At 40.4% G+C, this 12,076-nt stretch overlaps 1 protein-coding gene across 13 annotated transcripts in view; it reads right to left on the bottom strand.

Annotated features, from left to right (window-relative positions):
• The window catches only part of AK8 (adenylate kinase 8), a 157,633-nt gene that overhangs the window by 59,718 nt on the left and 85,839 nt on the right, over window positions 1–12,076 (bottom strand). The window lies entirely within an intron of this gene.

The following is a 12,076-nucleotide window of genomic DNA, read 5'->3' as shown; positions in this document are numbered from 1 at the left end:
CCTTGTGCCTGGGGGTGGGTGACTGCCAGCCTCCCTCCCCTCGGCAGCTCTGTTCTCTCCGGCTTTCTGGAGGAAATGTCTCCGTGTGGATGGTCTGTTTAGCAAAAGCCAACAACGACAACTACAAGCCCAGCACCAATGAGGAGCCATATGCAATGAGAAGAGACCTGTCACTGCCTTTCCGGGGACAACTGAACCTCTCTGGGCTCCTCTGGATGTGGGACACACGTACCCATCTTATTTAAACAACAGTAATAAATAAAAATTCAGAAACCACCACATCCTCAAAGGAACCTATATAGTAGTTTCCAGTTTGTAGAAAATGACCTGGCACCCAAATGAGTTAATCAGAAATATCATTCTTGGGTGGTTTCCTGAGAGTCCTAAAATGTAGTCCAATGAATACAGAAAAAGATACTCCAGAAAGCAACACCAAGATTAAAACTCCCTGCTACCATTTTGCTGAATTTCATTGCCACTGACTCATCTAGGTCCCTCCTTTTACACCTTTTTCCAGGGATTTCTGAGATAGCATGACCAAGACCTTGCGGGGGAGGGTTAAGGTCACAGCTTGCCCCGCCCCCTCCCTCCTTGCAGCATGGAGGGAAAAGAGGATGCAAAAAAACAGCGGGTCTCATACACGGCAAACTTCCCAACATCAATCAGAATCCTATACTCTTTCTCTGTAGTAAGCATTAATTTTAAAAGAAAATACTGGGCTACAAACTTGCCGCATGAAATGAATTATTTTACAGTCAGGCAGAGGGCAGGTTTCTGGATGCAGCCGTGAACACAGTTCTTTGTTTCTTTCTTCTTTCTTTCATCCTTTTTTTTTTTTTTTTTACTATTATTATTACGTTTTAACAAACTTTATAGCCCATTTTATTTGTTCTCAAATAACTTTTTCTCCTTCTTTTCGACAGATCAATTACCTGGTTTGTTTCCCTTACTGTATGATGTTGGAATCAAGAGATTGATACTGCTCAGTGGAATATAATTTAGTATTATGTGCCACGGGTTTATGAGGTAGGAGTCAGACAAAACATTGCATTTGAACACTATCCATTTATTAGCTCTAAGAAGAGATTTATATTTGACAAGGAGACAATAACTTTGTTTTCTGATAAGCCAAAGAGGTCTATTTTTGTGTCCAATACACAGAGTAGCTTACCCTTCCCCAATAACTCTATTTACTAGTGTGAATATATTTTAATAATAAAATTGATATATATGTAAATTTATTTTAATCTAATTTCATCGACCCTTCCTTAAAAAAAGAGCCTTTGTAGATTGTTTTCCTATCTGAATTATAGATTTCTGTATCGTATTCCCAGATTGATTTCTAGGCTATAATTCTGTCAAGATTTCCTACTGGTGTCAAAAACAGCAACACCACCAGCTAGAGTGTTTTATAATTGGCATCACAGCCGAACCAGAATTACAGTCCTGATAGTCATCCCGGTGCTAGGTGGATTCATTTTAGAATATTTCTCTGTCTTAGCCTGTATCTGAACTTGAAGGTTTATGGCTAAAATTACTTTCTGAGTTAATCATAAAAATGTTTAATTGAAAGCTAAGGTGCTGGAAACGGAAGGGACAGAGACGAGAAAGGAGGAAGGAAAATGCACCCTCAATGACTACAAAAGGATGATTAACAGCGGCATATGATTAAATCTACATTGTAAATAAAGATTTTTTCTTCCTACCTGTCCTTCGCTCTAGGGTCAAATAAATTAAATTGGCATTATTTACTTAGTCTTTAGAACGTGATTTTCACTCTGTGGTGAACGGAGGAGGGCTTCCTTGCACCCCTGCCCTAAATCAAATGGTTCTTGAATATTCCTCCTTGTGTGCTTTTGAGCACTGTGCCCTCCCCTGTGTTGGTCCTGTAGTACTGGTGCTTGGGCTCCATAAGTAAAACAGTCATTTTTCCCCTCAGGCTTCACAAAGCCAACACTAGATTCTCTCCCCTGACCTGTTAATGACACCCTGCCCCTGCCTTCTTTAAAGTGATTGTTGTGTATTTTCCCCAGTGCCTTTCATCTTCAGGTAGCTGATGAGCTCACAAAGAAGCTATGCAGGCTGGGAGCAGTGGCTCACGCCTGTAATCCCAGCACTTTGGGAGCCTTGAGGTCAGGAGTTCGACACCAGCCTGACCAATGTCAGATGGTGAAACCCCATCTCTACTGAAAATACAAAATTAGCTGGGCGTGGTGGCACGAGCCTGTAATCCCAGCTACTTGGGAGGCTGAGGCAGGAGAATCACTTGAATCTGGAAGGCGGAGGTTGCAGTGAGCCAAGATCGTGCCATTGCACTCCAGCCTGGGCAACAAGAGCAAAATTCCTTCTCAAAAAAAAAAAAAAAAAAAGAAGCCATGCAGCTGGTGCTGTGACATTAACCATGTCTGTGGCATTAACTGTGTTAGGAAGAACAGAGGGTGGACACTTAGCCTTTGGGTACTTGGTCCCTGGAATTTCACAGGAATAATGATAGTAAAACAGGATGCTCAGGTTAAGACTGTCAGATCCCTGCTGCCCTGGGTCTAAACAGAGGTTTCAGTCTTCCAATGGGAAGCTCGGTAGCCCAAACTCTAGGGATATAATTCAGAGTTGAGGAGATTCTAACTGTCGGAAAGGCAGAATAATGCCTGCCCCCAACTCCAAGATGTTCACCTCCTAATTCTCAGATTCTGTGAATAGGTTATCGTACAAGGAACAAGGAACTTTGCAGACTGGATTAAGTTAAGGACTGTGTTGATATGGTAAGATTATCTCAGGTTATCTGGGTGGGCCCAATCTAATCACATAGCTCCTTAAAATCTGAGACCCTTTCCCAGCTCTGGTCTCAGGGAGACATGAGTACAGAGGAAGCGTTGGAGTTGCACTATGGCCTCTGAAGATGGTGGGAGGGGCTGTGAGCCAAGGAATGCGGGCAGCCTCTAGAAGGTGGAAGAGGTGAGGAAACGGATTCTGCCCTAGAGCCTCCAGGAAGGAATGCAGCCCTGACAGTGCCATGATTTTTAGCACTACAGAATTTGAAGACAATAAATTTGTGTTGTTTTAAGCCACCAAGGTTGTGGTAATTTATTACGGCAATATAGGTAACTAATACGCCAACTTACACTATTCTTAGACAAACAACCGGCCTATTCAAAGGTAAAGAATTTACAAAATATATCCATCTTGGGACCCAGTTATAGGTGCTACCAAAAAATGGAAGGAAAGGGGCATAAAAGTTAAAAAAAAAAAAAAAAAAAAAAAGGGAGAGAGAGAGAGAGACAATGAATAGCCGTTAGAAAACAAATTACTCCAGGAAACATAAGAACATTTTAGATAAAACCTTACCAGAATGTTCTAAATAATTTAAAGAGAATGGGCTCCATGATACAGGAAATGAAAGAAAAGATGATGAGATTTTTTAAAAGGAGATGCAAAAAAGCTAACAAAATGAAGGAAAAATACCTAAGGGAAAAGTAAAAACATTATGGAAACAAAAAATCAAATGAAAAGCCGCAATAAATAAACACAGCAGAGAACAGTCAGTTACCATGAAGGTCAGAGTCGAGAAAATAATACCCAAAGAGTAAGATAAAAGCCACCAGCAGAAAATCCAAATTATGAAAAGCTGATGACAAATATCTTACACACACATAATTGGTCTTACTGAAGAAGAAAACCAAGCAAATGAACCTGAAAAACATTAATATATCTACTAGAAGAAAACTCTCCTGAAACACCGTAAGTGAAAGGGTTCCTAATGTCCAGAGAAAAGTAATAAGGAGAACCAAGACTGAGCTATGGCCTGGTGATTGTAAATGAACTTAAAGAGAAGGGGGTAGGGAACACAGACAGGCAGAGAGAGACAGAGAGATCTCATGAACACCCAGGCAAAAGAAACACATGTATAGGCCGGGCGCGGTGGCTCATGCCTGTAATCCCAGCACTTTGGGAGGTCGAGGCGGGTGGATCACCTGAGGTCAGGAGTTCGAGACCAGCCTGGTCAACATGATGAAACCCTGTCTCTACTAAAAATACGAAAATTAGCTGTGCATGGTGGCACACATCAGGAGGCGGAGGCAGGAGAATCACTTGAAGCCAGGAGGGGAAGGTTGCAGTGAGCTGAGATTGCGCCACTCCAGCCTGGGTGATAGAATGAGACAGACAGACAGACAGAAAGAAAGAAAGAAAGAAAGAAAGAAAGAAAGAAAGAAAGAGAAAAGGAAAGAAAAGAAAGAAGGAAGGAAGAAGGCAAGGAAGAAAGGAAGGAAGAAAGGAAGAAAGGAAGGAAGGAAGAATGGAGGGAAGAAGGGAGGGAGGAAGGGAGGAAGGGAAGGAAGGAAGGAAGGACGGACAGACGGAAGGACGGACAAGACAGACATCTGGCAACATGTCAGAGTCTATGTAGAAGGGATTTGGAACACGGAGGGCCGGGGAGGAGCTTGAGGGGAGAAAGAAAGGAATATGATCAAAGAATTCTTTGCCAGATGTTGTTTACAAGTAAAAATAACAGAGAGACATTCTCAAGTATGCAAGAATTCAGGAAGTTTAGTATCTATGTACCCTTGCTGAAAATGACTCAAAGACATAATCCATTCAAATGAAAGGCAAAATCAAAATTAATAAATGAAGAGGTTGAAATATATAAACAGCTGGTGTTGAAATCTTAATCCAGTTTTAGAGAGAATAAAAACTTTGTAAGTATAGCAATTATAGTTAAAAACAGAATATAACTGTTATATTTCTAGAAATAAAAGTTTAATCAATACTGATTAAAAACAATAATCTGTGTATAATAGACTGGCACAGAAAAATTTCAGGATATATCTGTCCCTGGCTCCCCCAAAATGGAGAATGGTTGGAGAAGGGGGATGAGGAGGCAGTACATGTGGGATCCTTTTTTGACATCGTTTTTTTTTTTTCTTTTGAGACGGAGTCTTGCTCTGTTGCACAGGCTGGAGTGCAGTGGCACGATCTTGGCTCACTGTAACCTCCGCCTCCTGGGTTCAAGGAGTTCCCTGCCTCAGCCTCCTGAGTAGCTGGGACTACAGGCACCCGCCACCATGCCCGGCTAATTTTTGTATTTTCAGTAGAGACGGGGTTTCACCATAATGTCCAGGCTGGTCTTGAACTCTGGAGCTCGTGATCCACCCGCCTTGGCCTCCCAAAGTACTGGGATTACAGGCGTGAGCCACCACACCCAGCCGACATCTTTCATATGAAGGGGTCAAGATATTCTGCTGCATTTCAAAATCAACAAACTGAGAAATAAGGTTTAATCAAGTCATGTTGAAGAGACTATTAGAACTACAAACAGATATCTTCTAAATTAATGGAAGTGGGGCAGGTAAGAAGCTAATAATAACAAGAACAAAACTCAAAACACATCCCATAAAGAAAAGATGGAAAACAAAGGAAACCATAATGAAGCACAAAATAAAGTAAGAAAAGCAAAAATAAGTGGGATAGACTCAACTATTCAAGGAAAAAGACACTCAGATTGAAGAAAAAATATCAAACCCAATTTCATTCTGTCCACAGTGAAGACGACGTCTACGGGCTCCACCCATGCAACCAGAGCTTCCACATAGCTTTTTAGTAGTGTCATCAACAAAAAATAAGAGAAGCAAAATAGTTGAAAGTAAAACTTAGGAACATGCAAATGTAACAAATCAGAGTTTGGATTCCAGATAAAAATGGCTTTTTGAAAACCGCACCAGATTTTGTTTCTTCCCCAAATCCCACAGAAAAATGACAAGAAAGGCACTTTGAAAAACTAACCCACAAGCACAGAAAGAACAGGGAAGAGGAAGGCAATCAGACAAAGGACTTTCCTTTTTCGATGCTGGAAAGCAGACTTGGACCACAGGCAACGAGCTGAGGTGGACTCAGAAAGCCAAATCCTAAATCAGTAATAGGAAAACTGAGAATCAACCTCATCTTCCCCAGAAAATCCTCAAAAGGCTCAGGCACAGGTGCCACCTGGGAGCTGGTGGCTAAAATAAGGGGGCTTGGTTGAAATTTGTTTGAGAAGAGAGTGAGTCCTAGATCCTTTCCTCACTCATCCAGGTGAGTGAATGTCTCTCCTCCACTTGGGAAGAAATGAAACATTTATTCTCTAGAGAGGATAAAATGCAGGCTCTTTGGGATGAAGAATGCCAAGCACAGTTGAGAGCTTGAGTCTATGGCAAACACAAGGGAATTAGGTAAAAGTATGCAAACTGCATGCAGTATGTGAGACCCCTCCCCCGCCCTTCCCACTGTCCTGCTTCTCCCCTGGACCCCCAGAGAGGTGGTCCTGGCAGAAGGCCTTTATCCTCCAGCAGGAGACTGCATGAGTCCTCTCTGGGGAATCTGAGCAGCCCAGAGGAAAAGACCTAAAGATGTTGACACTTGGTGGGAGGGATGGCCCAATTTTATCACCCCAATGATATCACCCTACAGTGAAGACTAAGCCTGTGGGCTCTATCCATGCACTCAGAGCTTCCAAATTGCTTTTTCAGTCTCCCATGCTTAGACATGAGCAAACAACCAAGGGTAATCCAACATCTAAGGGTAAAAAAAGACTCTGCTGAGAAAGAATAAGACCAAGACAAACAAAAATTCTATAGAAACTGATTATGCAGAAAAGAAGAGGAAAAAACCCGATCTCCCCATCCTCCCAACAAAATCAAATTTTAAGAGATAAAAAATCCACAAAACAAAATCAAGAAACTATAAAAGGAATATTCAGAAAACAAAAATATTACAGAAATAATATTTTTGTTATTTCTGAATATTACAGAAATAAACAAACCCAAGAGCAGAAATTAGAATTCAATAAAAATGTTGGAAGAGAAAGTTGAGGAAATCTCCCAGAAAGTAGAGCCAAACAAAACAAAAAGCAGTAATTGATCACACACACACACATACACACAAAATACAAAGGAAAAAAGATATTTTTACAACATTTAGAAGGCCAGTCCTGAAGATCCAATGCCCAAATAACAGGAGTTACAGAGAGAATAGAAAAAAGGGAAAAAAATCATTAACAAAATAATTCAAGAAAATGTCCCAGGACTGAAGGACACAGGTTTCGAGATTAATTTCTGGTACAGTGGAGTAAATCTGACCTATACCGAGGATATAATGAAATTTCACTGTGAAATTTCAGAACCCTGGAGACAAAGGAAAGAGCCTACAAACTTCCACAGAAAGAAAAAAGTCACATATAAAGGATCAGGATCAGATCGGCATTGGACTTCTTAGCAACATTGGAGATTCAAAATTCGACGGGAAAATCATTTCCAGCCTATAATTTCTCACCCAGTCAATCTATCCAACAAGTATAAAGATAGAATAGACACTTTCAGATAGAATAGTAAGGCCCCTCAAAATTTACCTCCCATACACTCTTTCTCAGGAAGTTACTGATAGATGTGTTCAACCAAAACAAGGTAGTAAACCAAGAAAAAGGAAGCCATGTGATATAGAAATAAAATATCTAACATGGGAGAGAGGTAAAGAGAATCTTCAGTGTAGCAGTGAATAACAGTCCCAAAATGATTGTTGTGTACAGGCATAAAGGGTGACTTCTTCAATTTAGAACACATGTGTTGCCAGTGTAACAGCCTACTGCTTTTAAACCATCTTTTTAACTTAAGAAGCAACTAGAGGTTATGCTTTGTCAAATCAAGGAGGTATATAAAAGGAAGATGTGTGACTTAGGAAACAGAGACTCCAACTCAAAAGAAAGCCAAGGGGAATTCCTCTGATTATAGTAAAGAAAAGCTCTTGATGATCAACTATGCAGTAAGCCTAGAAAAAAATCCAGTCCAAACAGGAGAGGAACGGGAGTGACCAAGAAGAAAAAACAACCTGAAACTGATAGATTACACAATATGATGGACTTTGTGGGAAATTGTTCTGAAAGGCAATTATGAAATGTGGAAATAATTAACTAATAGATACAAAGAAAACTAGACAAGTGAAAAAGCAAGATGATTATTAACTTCAGGAAAATCGAAAAGAAAGGAAAGGCAAAATAACAACAAAAAAAGCTAACACCTTCCAGCTGAGTTATATGCCTTAAAGCAGGTTTCCTGGAAAAACCACACAACTATATGCTTATATCTCATTGGCCAGAACTTAGTTTTGTGGCTCCATATAGCTGTAAAGAAGACTGGAAAATGGGATCTTTTATTTTCAGACACCAATGTACTCTTCAGAAAATTGATCTTTTGTATTGAGGAGGAAAGTTAGAACAAATGTTGGGGTAGATAATTAGCTGTCTGTCACTGATGGTCACTTTCATCAAGAATACATTTCACAATGAACACATAGCTGACAGAAACCTTTATGCACTAAATAACATAGCACCAAAACACATAAAGCAAAAACTGTAGGAAACACAATAAAAATTAATGGCACAAGATATTCAAATTATGTTAATATATTTAAAGATAGGGAAAGGGATGATTTTCTAGGAAGAGATCAATTGCACAAGAAAAGAGAGAAATCTGAATTGACCAAACACCATGAACAAAATCAATCAAATTGTTAACAAGCTACCTCTGCCCCGTAAGTGCCAGATCCTAAAAACAGTTACTACTGGACTTTTAAAAACTCTCTCAGATATGGAGAAAGAAAGAAAATCTATGAAACTTTCACATTACTGATACTAAAGCCTAACAAAGCACAAGAATGTGGAAAAATTCTAATCCATACTATATATGCATATTAATGCAAAAAAACTAAATAAAAATGTAGCCAATACAATCCAACAGCATGTTAATTTCTTGCGCTGCCATTATCATGTTATGACAAACTTAGCTGCTTAAAGATACTCAGATTTGGGCTGGGTACGGTGGCTCACACCTGTAATCCCAGAACTTTGGGAGGCCAAGTGGGCAGATCACGAGGTCAGGAGATCAAGACCATCCTGGCTAACATGGTGAAATTCCATCTCTACTAAAAATACAAAAAATTAGCCAGGCATGGTGGTGGGCGCCTGTAGTCCCAGCTACTCAGGAGGCTGAGGCAGGAGAATGACATGAACCTGGGAGGCAGAGCTTACAGTGAGCCAAGATCGCACCACTGCACTCCAGCGTGGGAGACAGAGCGAGACTCCATCTCAAAAAAAAAAGAAAAAAAAAAGAAAAAAATGATACTCATATTTGGCTAGGTGCAGTGGCTCACACCTGTAATCCCAGCACTTTGGGAGCCCAACACGGGTGGACCACCTGAGGTCAGGAGTTCAAGACCAGCCTGGCCAACATGGTGAAACCCGTCTCTAATAAAAATACAAAAATTAGCCATATGTGGTGGCACACACTTGTAATCCCAGCTACTCAGGAGGAGGAGGCAGGAGAATCACTTGAACCTGGCAGGTAGATGTTGCAGTGAACAGAGATCATGCCACTGCACTCCAGCCTGGGCGACAGAGTGATACTCGTTTCAAAAAAAAAAAAAAAGAAAGAAAGAAAGAAAAGAAAAAAAGATAATCAAATGTATTATCTCACAGTTTCTGTAGGTCAGAAATCTGGTATGAGTCTAACTGGACTTAGGTCAAGCCAGAGCTGTAGTTCTCACCTGGGGCTCACTGTTTGTTGGTCGAATTAATTTCTTCTCACATTTTCCATGGCCCCCATCTTTGAGCCACCAATGCTATGTCATGCTTAGAAATCTCTCTGACTTCCTCTTCTGCCCTCAGTCAGGAGGGAACTCTGCTTTTAAGGGTTTGTGTGATTATTCTGGGCCCACCCAGATAGTCCAGGTTGACCTTTCTATTTTAAGGTCAACTGATTAGTAATCTTAAGTATATATGCAAAGTCCCTTTTGTCATATAATATACATTCAGAGGCATGACAGCAGGGGGGTAAAGGTCATAAGGGTCAAAATTCTATCTGCCACAAGCAGTAGAATAATATACCATGAAAGAACAATATGCCATGACCAAACCAGTTATTATAGGAACAAAAGATTGGCTTACTATTATTAACATAATTTATAATATCAATATGTCAAAAAGAGAAAAAATAATTTTAAAGGATGCTGAAAAGCTCTTGATAAAATTCAACATTAACAAGAGATTTTAAATCACGGTGCTATACTTCTTTAACTTCATACAAATTGTATGCACTTCAAACCAAAAGCCAGTAGCACCTTAATGTCAGCAGTACCCGGACAGCCCTTATGGTCAGGAAAAACCACCCTGTCGATCATGACACCCTGTTCTGAAAGTACCGCCCAACAAGAGTAAAATGAAAAGTATAAATATTGAAAAGGAAGAGGCAAAAGGATGAGTATTTGTAGATGACATGATCATCTACCTGAAAAACCCAAGAGAATCAACTGAAAAACTATCCAAAACAGTAGGAGGGTTTGAGAAGGTGGCTGGAGTACAAAATAAGTAAGCCAAAATCAATGTCTTTTCTACACTCTTGAAAAACCCACTTAGAAAATACGGAATGAAAAGATCTTACTATAATATCAGTAAGAAGAACAAGAGATAATACACCTAGAAAAAAAATAAAAAATGCAAGACCCAAGGAAGTGTTGATATTTTCACTAGAAGCAAAGACAGGATATAGCCATGTCAAACTGTAACGTGTAATATTAGTTCATTTCACACTGCTATAAAGAACTACTTGAGATTAGGTAATTTATAAAGGAAAGAGGTTTAATTGATTCACAGTTCCACATGGCTGGGGAGGCCTCAGGAAACTTACAGTCATGGCAGAAGGTAAAGGGGAAGCAAAGCACATCTTACATGGCAGCAGGAGAGACAGAACAAATGGGGAGGTGCCACACTTTAAAACCATCAGATCTCATGAGAACTCATTCACTATCAAGAGAACAGCATGGGGGAAACCGCCCCCATGATCCAATCACCTCCCACCAGGTTCCTCCTTAACATGTGGGGATTATAGTTCAAGACGAGATTTGGGTGGGAACCCAGAGCCAAATCATATCACAGATCAATTTGAAAATCTAAGGCAATTCCAGCTAAAATTTCAATGGCAGTTTCTTTTTGTACATGATAAAATCACTATAGTTTTCAGTTGGAATAATAAATATATAAAATAGACAATAAAGATTAATGAGAGGGCCTTATCCTGCATTGACTATTGAAATATAATATATGACAAAAGTAAAGCAGTTAAACAGAGTGGTACTACTGCAGAAATAGACATTCAGACAAGAGAAAGTTCAGACACAGGCCCAGTATATTGAGAGACTAAACACACAGTTTGACGATGGTCAGACCATATATAAAAACAGAACTGGAACCCACAACCTGCAACCTGCCCAGGGAGTCAGACCACAATCGCTGCAGCAATCAGCCCCAAAGGGCCAGGACTTGATCAGGACTTGATAGCTTCCCTCATTTTTGCCACCATTTGCAAGGTAGGACCAACCAGAGGAAGCCAAATATGTTCCCTTAACCCATCACATAGGAGGCCCCGCCTCTAGTTAGCCCACCCAGCTTCCCCAAGCCAACAGCCTCCAATTGGGGCACAGTAGAACCGAAGCTTTTCCCACCTTCCACTAGAATGCTGTCACCTCTGCTGCCTGCCTGTGAGTCTCTGCCAAAATGCCAAGCAATGGTGGCTGACCCCTTGCTATTGCAAGCTCAGACTAAATAGCCTTTGTTTGCTTTTACTTGGGTGGGCTTCATTGCTCTCCACAATATATACAATTGCGATGAGCTCTCAAGTTCAAACTAGTAGAGGGAAGACAGAACATCCAATGATAGTCAACAGTCCGAACAAATGGTTAACCATTTGGGGGGAAAAAAAGGCGACTCATACTGCCTACTCACGTCAAAATAAGTATCAGCTACATCAAAGATTTAAATGTAAAAATGAAACTGTAAAAATAGTAGAAGAAAACATCAGTTGATTTGTATAACAATTTCCCAAAGAAGGCAAGACTGGTATTTATTACTGTTTTACAGATGAGGGTCCAGCAAGGAGAGTGAAAGCCAGTATTTGAACCCAAGCCTGACTCCTAGTCCACCGGGCAGATGGGGTGAGTGGGAACTGGGGTGACCAGGAGACATTCCACTTCAGGAACACGTGAAGGCTTGTGTAACCTG

Source organism: Macaca fascicularis, chromosome 15 (assembly GCF_037993035.2).
Source record: "Macaca fascicularis isolate 582-1 chromosome 15, T2T-MFA8v1.1".
NCBI classification, from domain to species: domain Eukaryota; kingdom Metazoa; phylum Chordata; class Mammalia; order Primates; family Cercopithecidae; genus Macaca; species Macaca fascicularis.
The sequence above is the reverse complement of the archived record's forward strand: the minus strand, read 5'-3'. Positions and strand labels throughout refer to the sequence as shown.